The 15462-nt window shown below is 48.3% G+C and overlaps 1 protein-coding gene across 1 annotated transcript in view; it reads left to right on the plus strand.

Annotated features, from left to right (window-relative positions):
* The window catches only part of LOC138279155 (vomeronasal type-2 receptor 26-like), a 307217-nt gene that overhangs the window by 97604 nt on the left and 194151 nt on the right, over positions 1 to 15462 (plus strand). The gene's annotated exons all lie outside the window — the stretch shown is intronic.

The raw sequence follows: 15462 nt of genomic DNA on the forward strand, positions 1-15462 counted from the left end.
CCGTTATGGACAACTAGTAATGTTCATATACATATATCAATTGGTTTTGAGACACATATATATCGTGCTAGCTTTGTTAATATAGGGAAATAAATTCACTAACTTTTAATAAACTGGTGTGGTTATTCATGACTGAAAGGTCATGGTGCGCCGAAATACCAACTGTTATTGATTTCTGATGTGTTATATTGATCTATTAAGTGAGTGCTGATAACCGATTACAACAGTTATTGATTATTGATCTGAGTGACTCGACTATTGAGGATGAGGAGAGCCCGACTCGGTTAAAAGATTCACCGACCTCCAACGTGTCCAGGTACAGGTAATTTATAAGGGCTGGACGCGTTATCAAATGCGAACCACGAATGGACCCCAAACCTATGTGACCTTGTAGAGGGTCGCTGGGACTATTAGAAAATAGTGAGGGTTAGAAAAATAGCCCACCCCAAGACCCTGAAAAGTGAGTGCAAAGTGCACTGAAGTTCCCCAGAGGACAAAGAAGTCGTGATAGGGGAATAATGCAGGAAAGACACAAACCAGCAATGCAACAACAATGGATTTCCAATCTAGGGTACCTGTGGAACAAGGGGACCAAGTCCAAAAGTCACAAGCAAGTCGGAGATGGGCAGATGCCCAGGAAATGCCAACTGTGGGTGCAAAGAAGCTTCTTTTGGACAGAAGAAGCTGAGGTTTCTGCAAGAACGCAATGGTCTAGACACTTCCCCTTTGGAGGACGGATCCCTCTTGCCGTGGAAAGTCGTGCAGAAGTATTTTCCCGCCGAAAGAACACCAACAAGCCTTGCTAGCTGCAAATCGTGCGGTTAGCGTTTTTGGGTGCTGCTATGGCCAAGCAAGGACCAGAATGTCGCAAATTGCGTCAGGAGAGAGAGGGGACGTCGAGCAAGACAAGAAGCCCTCTCAGCAGCAGGTAGCATCTGGAGAATTGCCAGAAACGGGCACTACGAGGATGCGTGAAACGGTGCTCACCCGAAGATACACAAAGGAGTCCCACGTCGCCGGAGACCAACTTAGAAAGTCGTGCAATGCAGGTTAGAGTGCCGTGGACCCAGGCTTGGCTGTGCACAAAGGATTTCCGACGGAAATGCACGGAAGCCGGAGTAGTTGCAAAAGATGCGGTTTCCAACAATGCAGTCTGGCGTGGGGAGGCAAGGACTTACTTCCACCAAACTTGGACTGAAGAGTCACTGGACTGTGAGAGTCACTTTGACAGAGTTGCTATATTCAAGGGACCTCGCTCGTCGTGCTGAGAGGAGACCCAAGGGACAGGTAATGCAGCTTTTTGGTGCCTGCGGTTGCAGGGGGAAGATTCCGTCGACCCACGGGAGATTTCTTCGGAGCTTCTAGTGCAGAGAGGAGGCAGACTACCCCCACAGCATGCACCACCAGGAAAACAGTCGAGAAGGCGGCAGGATCATCGTTACAGAGTTGCAGTAGTCGTCTTTGCTACTTTGTTGCAGTTTTGCAGGCTTCCAGCGCGGTCAGCAGTCGATTCCTTGGCAGAAGGTGAAGAGAGAGATGCAGAGGAACTCTGATGAGCTCTTGCATTCGTTATTTAAAGTTTCCCCAGAGACAGAGACCCTAAATAGCCAGAAAAGAGGGTTTGGCTACCTAGGAGAGAGGATAGGCTACTAACACCTGAAGGAGCCTATCAGAAGGAGTCTCTGACGTCACCTGGTGGCACTGGCCACTCAGAGCAGTCCAGTGTGCCAGCAGCACCTCTGTTTCCAAGATGGCAGAGGTCTGGAGCACACTGGAGGAGCTCTGGACACCTCCCAGGGGAGGTGCAGGTCAGGGGAGTGGTCACTCCCCTTTCCTTTGTCCAGTTTCGCGCCAGAGCAGGGCTAAGGGGTCCCCTGAACCGGTGTAGACTGGCTTATGCAGAATTGGGCACATCTGTGCCCATGAAAGCATTTCCAGAGGCTGGGGGAGGCTACTCCTCCCCTGCCTTCACACCATTTTCCAAAGGGAGAGGGTGTAACACCCTCTCTCAGAGGAAGTCCTTTGTTCTGCCATCCTGGGACAAGCCTGGCTTGACCCCAGGGGGGCAGAAACCTGTCTGAGGGGTTGGCAGCAGCAGCAGCTGCAGTGAAACCCCTGAAAAGGCAGTTTGGCAGTACCAGGGTCTGTGCTCCAGACCACTGGGATCATGGGATTGTGCCAACTATGCCAGGATGGCATAGAGGGGGCAATTCCATGATCATAGACATGTTACATGGCCATATTCGGAGTTACCATTGTGAAGCTACATATAGGTAGTGACCTATATGTAGTGCACGCATGTAATGGTGTCCCCGCACTCACAAAGTTCAGGGAATTGGCCCTGAACAATGTGGGGGCACCTTGGCTAGTGCCAGGGTGCCCTCACACTAAGTAACTTTGCACCTAACCTTTACCAGGTAAAGGTTAGACATATAGGTGACTTATAAGTTACTTAAGTGCAGTGTAAAATGGCTGTGAAATAACGTGGACGTTATTTCACTCAGGCTGCAGTGGCAGGCCTGTGTAAGAATTGTCAGAGCTCCCTGTGGGTGGCAAAAGAAATGCTGCATCCCATAGGGATCTCCTGGAACCTCAATACCCTGGGTACCTCAGTACCATATACTAGGGAATTATAAGGGTGTTCCAGTGTAGGAGGCTGGACTGGCTTGTAGTGAGTACCAAGGGGTACTTGCACCTTGCACCAGGCCCAGTTATCCCTTATTAGTGTATAGGGTGTCTAGCAGCTTAGGCTGATAGATAATGGTAGCTTAGCAGAGCAGCTTAGGCTGAACTAGGAGACGTGTGAAGCTACTACAGTACCACTTAGTGTCATATGCACAATATCATAAGAAAACACAATACACAGTTATACTAAAAATAAAGGTACTTTATTTTTATGACAATATGCCAAAGTATCTTAGAGTGTACCCTCAGTGAGAGGATAGGAAATATACACAAGATATATATACACAATAGCAAAAATATGCAGTATAGTCTTAGAAAACAGTGCAAACAATGTATAGTTACAATAGGATGCAATGGGGAAACATAGGGATAGGGGCAACACAAACCATATACTCCAAAAGTGGAATGCGAACCACGAATGGACCCCAAACCTATGTGACCTTGTAGAGGGTCGCTGGGACTATTAGACAATAGTGAGAGTTAGCAAAATAACTCTCCCCAAGACCCTGAAAAGTGAGTGCAAAGTGCACTAAAGTTCCCCTAAGGACAAAATAGTCGTGTTAGAGGGAAAATGCAAGGAAAACACAAATCAGCAATGCAACAACGATGGATTCCTGACTGAGGGTACCTGTGGAACAAGGGGACCAAGTCCAAAAGTCACAAGCAGCTCGGAGATGGGCAGATGCCCAAGAAATGCCAGCGGTTGGTGCAAAGAAGCTCTTACTAGGCTGAAGAACTGTGAATACTGCAGGAACGACAAGGGCTAGAGACTTCCCCTTTGGAGGATGGATCCCCCACGCCTTGGAGAGTCGTGCAAAAGTGTTTTGCCGCCGGATGGACGCCAACAAGCCTTGCTACACGCAAATCGTGCGTTTGGCGTTTTTGGACGCTGCTGGGGCCCAGGAGGGACCAGAAGGTCGCAAATTGGACCTCCAGAGAGAGGGGACGTCGATCAAGACAAAGCGCCCTCACAGAAGCAGGTAAGACCCAGAGAAGTGCCAGAAACAGGCACTACAAGGATGCGTGAAACGGTGCTCGCCGAAGATGCACAAAGGAGTCCCACGTCGCCGGAGACCAACTTAGAAAGTCGTGCAATGCAGGTTAGAGTGCCGTGGACCCAGGCTTGGCTGTGCACGAAGGATTTCCGCCGGAAGTGCACAGGGGCCGGAGTAGCTTGCAAAGTCGCGGTTCCTAGCAATGCAGACCAGCGAGGTGAGGCAAGGACTTACCTCCACCAAACTTGGGCTGAAGAGTCACTGGACTGTGGGGGTCACTTGGACGGTGTCGCTGGATTCGAGGGACCTCGCTCGTCGTGCTGAGAGGAGACCCAAGGGACCGGTAATGCAGCTTTTTGGTGCCTGCGGTTGCAGGGGGAAGATTCCGTCGACCCACGGGAGATTTCTTCGGAGCTTCTGGTGCAGAGAGGAGGCAGACTACCCCCACAGCATGCACAAGCAGGAAAACAGTCGAGAAGGCGGCAGGATCAGCGTTACAGAGTTGCAGTAGTCGTCTTTGCTACTATGTTGCAGGTTTGCAGGCTTCCAGCGCGGTCAGCGGTCGATTCCTTATCAGAAGGTGAAGAGAGAGATGCAGAGGAACTCGGCTGAGCTCATGCATTCGTTATCTGAAGTTTCCCCAGAGACAGAGACCCTAAATAGCCAGAAAAAAGGGTTTGGCTACCTAGGAGAGAGGAAAGGCTACTAACACCTGAAGGAGCCTATCACAAGGAGTCTCTGACGTCACCTGGTGGCACTGGCCACTCAGAGCAGTCCAGTGTGCCAGCAGCACCTCTGTTTCCAAGATGGCAGAGGTCTGGAGCACACTGGAGGAGCTCTGGACACCTCCCAGGGAGGTGCAGGTCAGGGGAGTGGTCACTCCCCTTTCCTTTGTCCAGTTTCGCGCCAGAGCAGGGGCTAAGGGGTCCCTGAACCGGTGTAGACTGGCTTATGCAGAATTGGGCACATCTGTGCCCAACAAAGCATTTCCAGAGGCTGGGGGAGGCTACTCCTCCCCTGCCTTCACACCATTTTCCAAAGGGAGAGGGTGTCACACCCTCTCTCAGAGGAAGTTCTTTGTTCTGCCATCCTGGGCCAGGCCTGGCTGGACCCCAGGAGGGCAGCTGCCTGTCTGAGGGGTTGGCAGCAGCAGCAGCTGCAGAGAAACCCCAGGAAGGGCAGTCTGGCAGTACCAGGGTCTGTGCTACAGGCCACTGGGATCATGGAATTGTACCAACAATGCCAGGATGGCATAGAGGGGGCAATTCCATGATCATAGACATGTTACATGGCCATATTCGGAGTTACCATGGTGAAGCTACATATAGGTAGTGACCTATATGTAGTGCACGCGTGTTATGGTGTCCCCGCACTCACAAAGTTCAGTGAATTGGCTCTGAACAATGTGGGGGCACCTTGGCTAGTGCCAGGGTGCCCTCACACTAAGTAACTTTGCACCTAACCTTTACCAGGTAAAGGTTAGACATATAGGTGACTTATAAGTTACTTAAGTGCAGTGTAAAATGGCTGTGAAATAACGTGGACGTTATTTCACTCAGGCTGCAGTGGCAGGCCTGTGTAAGAATTGTCAGAGCTCCCTATGGGTGGCAAAAGAAATGCTGCAGCCCATAGGGATCTCCTGGAACCCCAATACCCTGGGTACCTCAGTACCATATACTAGGGAATTATAAGGGTGTTCCAGTAAGCCAATGTAAATTGGTAAAAATGGTCACTAGCCTGTCAGTGACAATTTGGAAAGAAATGAGAGAGCATAACCACTGAGGTTCTGATTAGCAGAGCCTCAGTGAGACAGTTAGTCACTACACAGGTAACACATTCAGGCACACTTATGAGCACTGGGGCCATGGGTTACCAGGGTCCCAGTGACACATACAACCAAAACAACATATATACAGTGAAAAAATGGGGGTAACATGCCAGGCAAGATGGTACTTTCCTACACAACCCCCCCCCCCAAACGAAGGACAATAAGACTAGCCATTACCTGATGAGTCTTCATTGTCTAAGTGGAAATATCTGGAGAGTCCATCTGCATTGGAGTGGCTACTCCCAGGTCTATGTTCCACTGTATAGTCCATTCCCTGTAGGGATATGGACCACCTCAACAATTTAGGATTTTCACCTTTCATTTGTTTTAGCCAAAGTAGAGGTTTGTGGTCTGTCTGAACAATGAAGTGAGTGCCAAACAGGTATGGCCTCAACTTCTTCAGAGCCCAGACCACAGCAAAGGCCTCCCTCTCAATGGCAGACCAACGCTTTTCTCTAGGGGTCAACCTCCTACTAATAAAAGCAACAGGTTGATCCTGGCCCTCAGAATTAAGTTGTGATAGGACTGCCCCTACTCCTAATTCAGATGCATCAGTTTGGACATAGAATTTTTTAGAGTAACAAGGGCTTTTCAGGACAGGTGCAGAGCACATGGCCTGCTTCAGCTCCTCAAAAGCTTTCTGACAGTTTGCTGTCCATAATACCTTTTTAGGCATTTTCTTGGATGTGAGGTCATTAAGAGGGGCTGCAATGGAGCCATAGTTCTTAATGAACCTCCTGTAATACCCAGTGAGGCCTAGGAAGGCTCTCACCTGAGTCTGAGTGGTAGGGGGAACCCAATCAATAATAGTTTGGATTTTCCCCTGAAGTGGTGCAATCTGTTCCCCACCAACAAGGTGTCCCAGATAAACCACCTTACCCTGCCCTATCTGGCACTTTGATACCTTGATAGTGAGGCCTGCCTTTTGCAGGGCCTCCAAAACTTTCCAAAGGTGGACCAGGTGATCATCCCAGCTGGAGCTAAAGACAGCTATATCATCCAAATATGCTGCACTGAAAGCTTCCAGCCCTTGCAGGACTGTGTTCACCAACCTCTGAAAAGTGGCAGGTGCATTTTTCAAACCAAAAGGCATTACAGTAAACTGGTAATGTCCTCCAATGGTAGAAAATGCAGTCTTAGGTTTAGCATCTTCTGACAATTTGATCTGCCAATACCCTGCAGTCAAATCAAAAGTGCTTAGATACTTGGCAGATGCCAGTGTATCTATGAGCTCATCTGCCCTGGGTATAGGGTGAGCATCAGTTTTGGTTACCAAGTTGAGACCTCTATAGTCTACACAAAACCTCATTTCCTTCTTTCCATCTTTAGAATTGGGTTTTGGTACCAGTACATGGTCAGGCTGCCTATAGATTTTACTTTTGACAGGTAAACTGTCTCCAGTATCTATAGTGTGCTCACACCAAGAAGTGGTGCCTGGCAAAATGGAGAAGAGTTCTGAAAATTGTCCTAGGAGATTTATGCAATTATCTTTCTGCTCAGCAGTAAGACAATCAGCCAAAACTACACCTTCCACAAGAGCATCTTGTTCTGTGGAAGAGAAGAGATCAGGTAGAGGATCACTGTCTTCTTCCTGTCCCTCATCTGTTGCCATGAGCAGGGTGAGATCAGCCCTGTCATAGTAGGGTTTCAGGCGGTTGACATGGAGCACCCTAAGGGGACTCCTGGCAGTGCCTAAGTCAACCAAGTAGGTGACTTCACCCTTCTTTTCAACAATTGTGTGGGGTCCACTCCATTTATCTTGGAGTGCTCTTGGGGCCACAGGCTCCAAGACCCACACTTTCTGCCCTGGTTGGTACTGAACCAAAACAGCCTTCTGATCATGCCATTGCTTCTGGAGCTCTTGGCTGGCCTGAAGGTTTTTACTGGCCTTTTTCATGTACTCAGCCATCCTTGATCTGAGGCCAAGTACATAATCCACAATATCCTGCTTAGGAGCTTTTAAAGGTTGTTCCCAACCCTCCTTTACAAGTGTGAGTGGACCCCTAACAGGGTGTCCAAAAAGAAGTTCAAAGGGGCTGAAGCCCACTCCTTTCTGGGGTACCTCCCTGTAGGCAAAAAGGAGGCATGGTAGAAGGATATCCCATCTCCTGCGGAGTTTTTCAGGGAGACCCTTAATCATGCCTTTGAGAGTTTTATTAAATCTCTCCACCAGTCCATTTGTTTGTGGATGATAGGGTGTTGTGAACTTGTAAGTTACACCACACTCCTTCCACATGGCCTTTAAGTATGCAGACATGAAATTGCTTCCTCTGTCTGATACTACTTCCTTTGGGAAGCCCACCCTGGAAAATATTCCCAGGAGGGCCTTTGCCACTGCAGGAGCTGTAGTGGTCCTTAAAGGAATAGCTTCAGGATATCTTGTGGCATGGTCCACTACCACCAAGATAAACCTATTGCCTGAAGCAGTAGGAGGGTCAAGGGGGCCAACTATGTCAACCCCTACCCTTTCAAAGGGAACCCCAACCACAGGCAGTGGGATAAGGGGTGCCTTTGGAGTGCCACCTGTCTTGCCACTGGCTTGACAGGTTTCACAGGACTTACAAAATTCTTTTGTGTCCTCAGACATCCTAGGCCAATGAAACAATGGTACCAATCTGTCCCAAGTTTTCATTTGACCCAGGTGCCCAGCTAAGGGAATGTCATGTGCCAGTGTTAGGAGGAACTTTCTGTACTCCTGAGGAATCACTAATCTCCTGGCAGCTCCAGGTTTAGGATCCCTATGCTCAGTGTACAAGAGGTTGTCCTCCCAGTAAACTCTGTGTGAGTCACTGACATCCCCATTAGCCTGTTTGACAGCTTGCTGTCTGAGACCCTCTAATGTGGGACAGGTTTGCTGTGCCACACTCAGCTCCTCTCTGGCAGGCCCCCCTTCACCCAAAAGCTCAGCAGTGTCTGCTTCCAGCTCCTCTGGTGTAGGTTCTGCACAGGGAGGGAATTCTTCTTCCTCAGAAGTAGAATCCACTGTAGAGGGAGGGATAGTAGGAAGTGGTTTGCTTCTACTAGCCCTAGCTTTAGGGAGCACTTGGTCCATTGTTCCAGGATCCAAGCTTCCCTGTCCTTTTTGCTTTTTGGCCTGAGCCCTTTTCAAAGCAAAAATATGCCCTGGGATGCCCAGCATTGCTGCATGGGCCTCCAACTCCACATCTGACCAAGCTGATGTCTCCAAATCGTTCCCTAATAGACAGTCTACAGGTAAATCTGAAGCTACCACAACTTTCTTTGGACCAGATACCCCCCCCCAGTTGAGATTTACAACAGCCATGGGGTGGCTTTGTGTTATGTTGTGAGCATCGGTGACTTGGTACTGGTGTCCAAGTATGTGTTGTTCAGGGTGCACCAGTTTCTCAATCACCATTGTGACACTGGCACCTGTGTCCCTGTAGGCCTGGACCTCAACACCATTTATTAGGGTTAGTTGCTTGTACTTCTCCAAGTTATGGGGGCAAGCAACCAAAGTGGCTAAGTCAATAGCCCCTTCAGAGACTAAAGTAGCCTCTGTGGTCTCCCTAATCAGACCAACCCCAACTAAATTACCAAAAGTGAGCCCAGCTACTCCCTTGGATTGGCTATTAGTAGGTTTGCTCCCACCACCACTGCTATTAGTAGGGACACTAGGTGTAGCAGTAGGGGTTGTAGTGGTAGGAGCTGTGGTGCCTTTCTTTGGACAACTGGGATCTGTTGTCCAATGGCCTTTTATTTTACATAAATAGCACCATGGTTTCTTTTCCTTGTTCAGATTAAAGGAGGATTTGGGCCCACCACCCCCACCAGAGTGTTTTTTTGGGTCTGATGAAGACTCATTTTTAGATTTGTCCCCACCCTTGTCAGAAGACTTACCATCCTTCTTTTTGTTGCCATCTTTGTCACCCCCTGTATGAACTTTTCTGTTCACTCTTGTTCTGACCCATTTGTCTGCCTTCTTTCCCAATTCTTGGGGAGAGGTCAGATCAGAGTCCACCAAGTACTGGTGCAACAAATCAGACACACAATTATTAAGAATATGCTCTCTCAGGATCAAGTTATACAGGCTGTCATAATCAGTAACTTTACTGCCATGTAACCACCCCTCCAAGGCCTTCACTGCCTGGTCAATGAAATCAACCCAGTCTTGTGAAGACTCCTTTTTGGTATCTCTGAACTTTATCCTGTACTGTTCAGTGGTTAAGCCATAACCATCCAGGAGTGCATTCTTAAGAACTTGGAAATTGTTAGCATCATTTTCTTTTACAGTAAGGAGCCTATCCCTACCTTTTCCAGTAAATGATAGCCATGGGATAGCAGCCCACTGCTTTTGAGGGACATCCTGTACAGCACAGGCCCTCTCAAGTGCAGCAAACCACTTGTTAATGTCATCCCCCTCCTTGTAAGGGGGAACTATCTTATGCAGATTCCTGGAATCATGCTCTTTTGCAGGATGACTATGGGGAATACTGCTGCTGCCACCATGGGTATCTAAACCCATCTTCTGTCTTTCCCTCTCTATTTCTAAAGACTGTCTATCCAAATCCAGCTGTTGCTTCTTGAGCTTCAGTCTGGTTTGCTCCACTCTCAATCTATTGAGCTCCCTTTCTAACAATCTGTCATCAGGGTGGGTGGGAGGGACATTTCTAGATACAGAGGTATGATGGGAATGAACAGAAGGAGACCTGTCCCTTACAAGGGGCACCCTAACAGCTTGGCTACCAGCATAATGTGAGAGCACATCATCAGTATGATGTGATTCATCCTCTGTACCAACTATGCTAGACTGTCTAGTAATGGGCAGGCTGAGAAGTTTCTTTCCTGAACCTTTTCCTGGGGGAGTCCCTGGATCAGATTGAGAACCATTAGCTACTTTTTCTACAGATTGGGCACTTATGGCCTTATCCTGTACTCTAAGCATATTAATTAACAGTTCTAAGGAAGGATTCTTCCCTACACTCAAACCTCTCTCTATGCAGAGACTCCTTGCTCCTTTCCAGCTAAGGTGATCATATGCAAGTTTGGACAGTTCAACTTTTTGGCCTGTGCCAGACATTTTTAGAGAGAGTTAAAGTGATAGACAAAGAGAAAAAAGTTTTCAGAACTTTTTGGAAAGACAGAAAAAACTTTTTAAACTTTTAAGAACTTTTTGAAAGTTTAGAAGTACTTTTCAGCACTTAGAAAAGAGTGAAAAGAGGAAATGCAAAACTTTTTGGCTATGTGTATATACACTGACCTTGTTTTGTATATTTTTCTCTTATGAAAAGTACAATGACAAGAGTGGTAAGTAGTCTCAAAGCACTTATCCCACCGCTGCACAACCAATGTAGGAGGCTGGACTGGCTTGTAGTGAGTACCAAGGGGTACTTGCACCTTGCACCAGGCCCAGTTATCCCTTATTAGTGTATAGGGTGTCTAGCAGCTTAGGCTGATAGATAATGGTAGCTTAGCAGAGCAGCTTAGGCTGAACTAGGAGACGTGTGAAGCTACTACAGTACCACTTAGTGTCATATGCACAATATCATAAGAAAACACAATACACAGTTATACTAAAAATAAAGGTACTTTATTTTTATGACAATATGCCAAAGTATCTTAGAGTGTACCCTCAGTGAGAGGATAGGAAATATACACAAGATATATATACACAATAGCAAAAATATGCAGTATAGTCTTAGAAAACAGTGCAAACAATGTATAGTTACAATAGGATGCAATGGGGAAACATAGGGATAGGGGCAACACAAACCATATACTCCAAAAGTGGAATGCGAACCACGAATGGACCCCAAACCTATGTGACCTTGTAGAGGGTCGCTGGGACTATTAGACAATAGTGAGAGTTAGCAAAATAACTCTCCCCAAGACCCTGAAAAGTGAGTGCAAAGTGCACTAAAGTTCCCCTAAGGACAAAATAGTCGTGTTAGAGGGAAAATGCAAGGAAAACACAAATCAGCAATGCAACAACGATGGATTCCTGACTGAGGGTACCTGTGGAACAAGGGGACCAAGTCCAAAAGTCACAAGCAGCTCGGAGATGGGCAGATGCCCAAGAAATGCCAGCGGTTGGTGCAAAGAAGCTCTTACTAGGCTGAAGAACTGTGAATACTGCAGGAACGACAAGGGCTAGAGACTTCCCCTTTGGAGGATGGATCCCCCTCGCCTTGGAGAGTCGAGCAGAAGTGTTTTCCCGCCGGATGGACGCCAACAAGCCTTGCTACATGCAAATCGTGCGTTTGGCGTTTTTGGACGCTGCTGGGGCCCAGGAGGGACCAGAAGGTCGCAAATTGGACCTGCAGAGAGAGGGGACGTCGAGCAAGAAAAAGAGCCCTCACTGAAGCAGGTAGCACCCGGAGAAGTGCCAGAAACAGGCACTACAAGGATGCGTGGAACGGTGCTCGCCGAAGTTGCACAAAGGAGTCCCACGTCGCCGGAGACCAACTTAGAAAGTCGTGCAATGCAGGTTAGAGTGCCGTGGACCCAGGCTTGGCTGTGCACGAAGGATTTCCGCCGGAAGTGCACAGGGGCCGGAGTAGCTTGCAAAGTCGCGGTTCCTAGCAATGCAGCCCAGCGAGGTGAGGCAAGGACTTACCTCCACCAAACTTGGGCTGACGAGTCACTGGACTGTGGGGGTCACTGGGACGGTGTCGCTGGATTCGAGGGACCTCGCTCGTCGTGCTGAGAGGAGACCCAAGGGACCGGTAATGCAGCTTTTTGGTGCCTGCGGTTGCAGGGGGAAGATTCCGTCGACCCACGGTCTTCGGAGCTTCTGGTGCAGAGAGGAGGCAGACTACCCCCACAGCATGCACAAGCAGGAAAACAGTCGAGAAGGCGGCAGGATCAGCGTTACAGAGTTGCAGTAGTCGTCTTTGCTACTATGTTGCAGGTTTGCAGGATTCCAGCGCGGTCAGCGGTCGATTCCTTATCAGAAGGTGAAGAGAGAGATGCAGAGGAACTCGGCTGAGCTCATGCATTCGTTATCTGAAGTTTCCCCAGAGACCCTAAATAGCCAGAAAAGAGGGTTTGGCTACCTAGGAGAGAGGAAAGGCTACTAACACCTGAAGGAGCCTATCACAAGGAGTCTCTGACGTCACCTGGTGGCACTGGCCACTCAGAGCAGTCCAGTGTGCCAGCAGCACCTCTGTTTCCAAGATGGCAGAGGTCTGGAGCACACTGGAGGAGCTCTGGACACCTCCCAGGGGAGGTGCAGGTCAGGGGAGTGGTCACTCCCCTTTCCTTTGTCCAGTTTCGCGCCAGAGCAGGGGCTAAGGGGTCCCTGAACCGGTGTAGACTGGCTTATGCAGAATTGGGCACATCTGTGCCCAACAAAGCATTTCCAGAGGCTGGGGGAGGCTACTCCTCCCCTGCCTTCACACCATTTTCCAAAGGGAGAGGGTGTCACACCCTCTCTCAGAGGAAGTTCTTTGTTCTGCCATCCTGGGCCAGGCCTGGCTGGACCCCAGGAGGGCAGCTGCCTGTCTGAGGGGTTGGCAGCAGCAGCAGCTGCAGAGAAACCCCAGGAAGGGCAGTCTGGCAGTACCAGGGTCTGTGCTACAGACCACTGGGATCATGGAATTGTACCAACAATGCCAGGATGGCATAGAGGGGGCAATTCCATGATCATAGACATGTTACATGGCCATATTCGGAGTTACCATGGTGAAGCTACATATAGGTAGTGACCTATATGTAGTGCACGCGTGTAATGGTGTCCCCGCACTCACAAAGTTCAGTGAATTGGCTCTGAACAATGTGGGGGCACCTTGGCTAGTGCCAGGGTGCCCTCACACTAAGTAACTTTGCACCTAACCTTTACCAGGTAAAGGTTAGACATATAGGTGACTTATAAGTTACTTAAGTGCAGTGTAAAATGGCTGTGAAATAACGTGGACGTTATTTCACTCAGGCTGCAGTGGCAGGCCTGTGTAAGAATTGTGAGAGCTCCCTATGGGTGGCAAAAGAAATTCTGCAGCCCATAGGGATCTCCTGGAACCCCAATACCCTGGGTACCTCAGTACCATATACTAGGGAATTATAAGGGTGTTCCAGTAAGCCAATGTAAATTGGTAAAAATGGTCACTAGCCTGTCAGTGACAATTTGGAAAGAAATGAGAGAGCATAACCACTGAGGTTCTGATTAGCAGAGCCTCAGTGAGACAGTTAGTCACTACACAGGTAACACATTCAGGCACACTTATGAGCACTGGGGCCCTGGGTTACCAGGGTCCCAGTGACACATACAACTAAAACAACATATATACAGTGAAAAAATGGGGGTAACATGCCAGGCAAGATGGTACTTTCCTACATCCAGTAGCCAATGTAAATTGGTAAAATTGGTCCCTAGCCTGTTAGTGACAATTTGAAAGAAATGAGAGAGCATAACCACTGAGGTTCTGATTAGCAGAGCCTCAGTGAGACAGTTAGTCACTACACAGGTAACACATTCAGGCACACTTATGAGCACTGGGGCCCTGGATGACAGGGTCCCAGTGACACATATAACTAAAACAACATATATACAATGAAAAATGGGGGTAACATGCCAAGCAAGATGGTACTTTCCTACACAACCCCCCCCCCCCCAAACGAAGGACAATAAGACTAGCCATGACCTGATGAGTCTTCATTGTCTAAGTGGAAATATCTGGAGAGTCCATCTGCATTGGAGTGGCTACTCCCAGGTCTATGTTCCACTGTATAGTCCATTCCCTGTAGGGATATGGAGCACCTCAACAATTTAGGATTTTCACCTTTCATTTGTTTCAGCCAAAGTAGAGGTTTGTGGTCAGTCTGAACAATGAAGTGAGTGCCAAACAGGTATGGCCTCAACTTCTTCAGTGCCCAGACCACAGCAAAGGCCTCCCTCTCAATGGCAGACCAACGCTTTTCTCTAGGGGTCAACCTCCTACTAATAAAAGCAACAGGTTGATCCTGGCCCTCAGAATTAAGTTGTGATAGGACTGCCCCTACTCCTAATTCAGATGCATCAATTTGGACATAGAATTTATTAGAGTAACAAGGGCTTTTCAGGACAGGTGCAGAGCACATGGCCTGCTTTAGCTCCTCAAAAGCTTTCTGACAGTTTGCTGTCCATAATACCTTTTTAGGCATTTTCTTGGATGTGAGGTCATTAAGAGGGGCTGCCATGGAGCCATAGTTCTTAATGAACCTCCTGTAATACCCAGTGAGGCCTAGGAAGGCTCTCACCTGAGTCTGAGTAGTGGGGGGAACGCAATCAATAATTGTTTGGATTTTCCCCTGTAGAGGTGCAATCTGTTCCCCACCAACAAGGTGTCCCAGATAAACCACCTTACCCTGCCCTATCTGGCACTTTGAAGCCTTGATAGTGAGGCCTGCCTTTTGCAGGGCCTCCAAAACTTTCCATAGGTGGACCAGGTGATCATCCCAGCTGGAACTAAAGACAGCTATATCGTCCAAATACGCTGCACTGAAAGCTTCCAGCCCTTGCAGGACTGTCTTCACCAACCTCTGAAAAGTGGCAGGTGCATTTTTCAATCCAAAAGGCATTACTGTGAACTGGTAATGGCCTCCAATGGTTGAAAATGCAGTTTTAGGTTTAGCATCTTCTGATAATTTGATCTTCCAATACCCTGCGGTCAAATCAAAAGTGCTTAGATACTTGGCAGATGCCAGTGTATCTATGAGCTCATCTGCCCTGGGAATAGGGTGAGCATCAGTTTTGGTTACCTGGTTGAGACCTCTATAGTCTACACAAAACCGCATTTCCTTCTTTCCATCTTTGGAATGAGGTTTTGGTACAAGTACCACAGGAGAAGCCCATGGACTTTCAGAGTGCTCAACCACTCCCAGTTCTAACATTTTCTGCACCTCTTGCTTTATGCAGTCTCTGACATGGTCAGTCTGCCTATACAGTATGTAGGAGGCTGGACTGGCTTGTAGTGAGTACCAAGGGGTACTTGCACCTTGCACCAGGCCCAGTTATCCCTT

This window comes from Pleurodeles waltl, unplaced genomic scaffold (assembly GCF_031143425.1).
Source record: "Pleurodeles waltl isolate 20211129_DDA unplaced genomic scaffold, aPleWal1.hap1.20221129 scaffold_68, whole genome shotgun sequence".
Lineage (NCBI taxonomy): Eukaryota > Metazoa > Chordata > Amphibia > Caudata > Salamandridae > Pleurodeles > Pleurodeles waltl.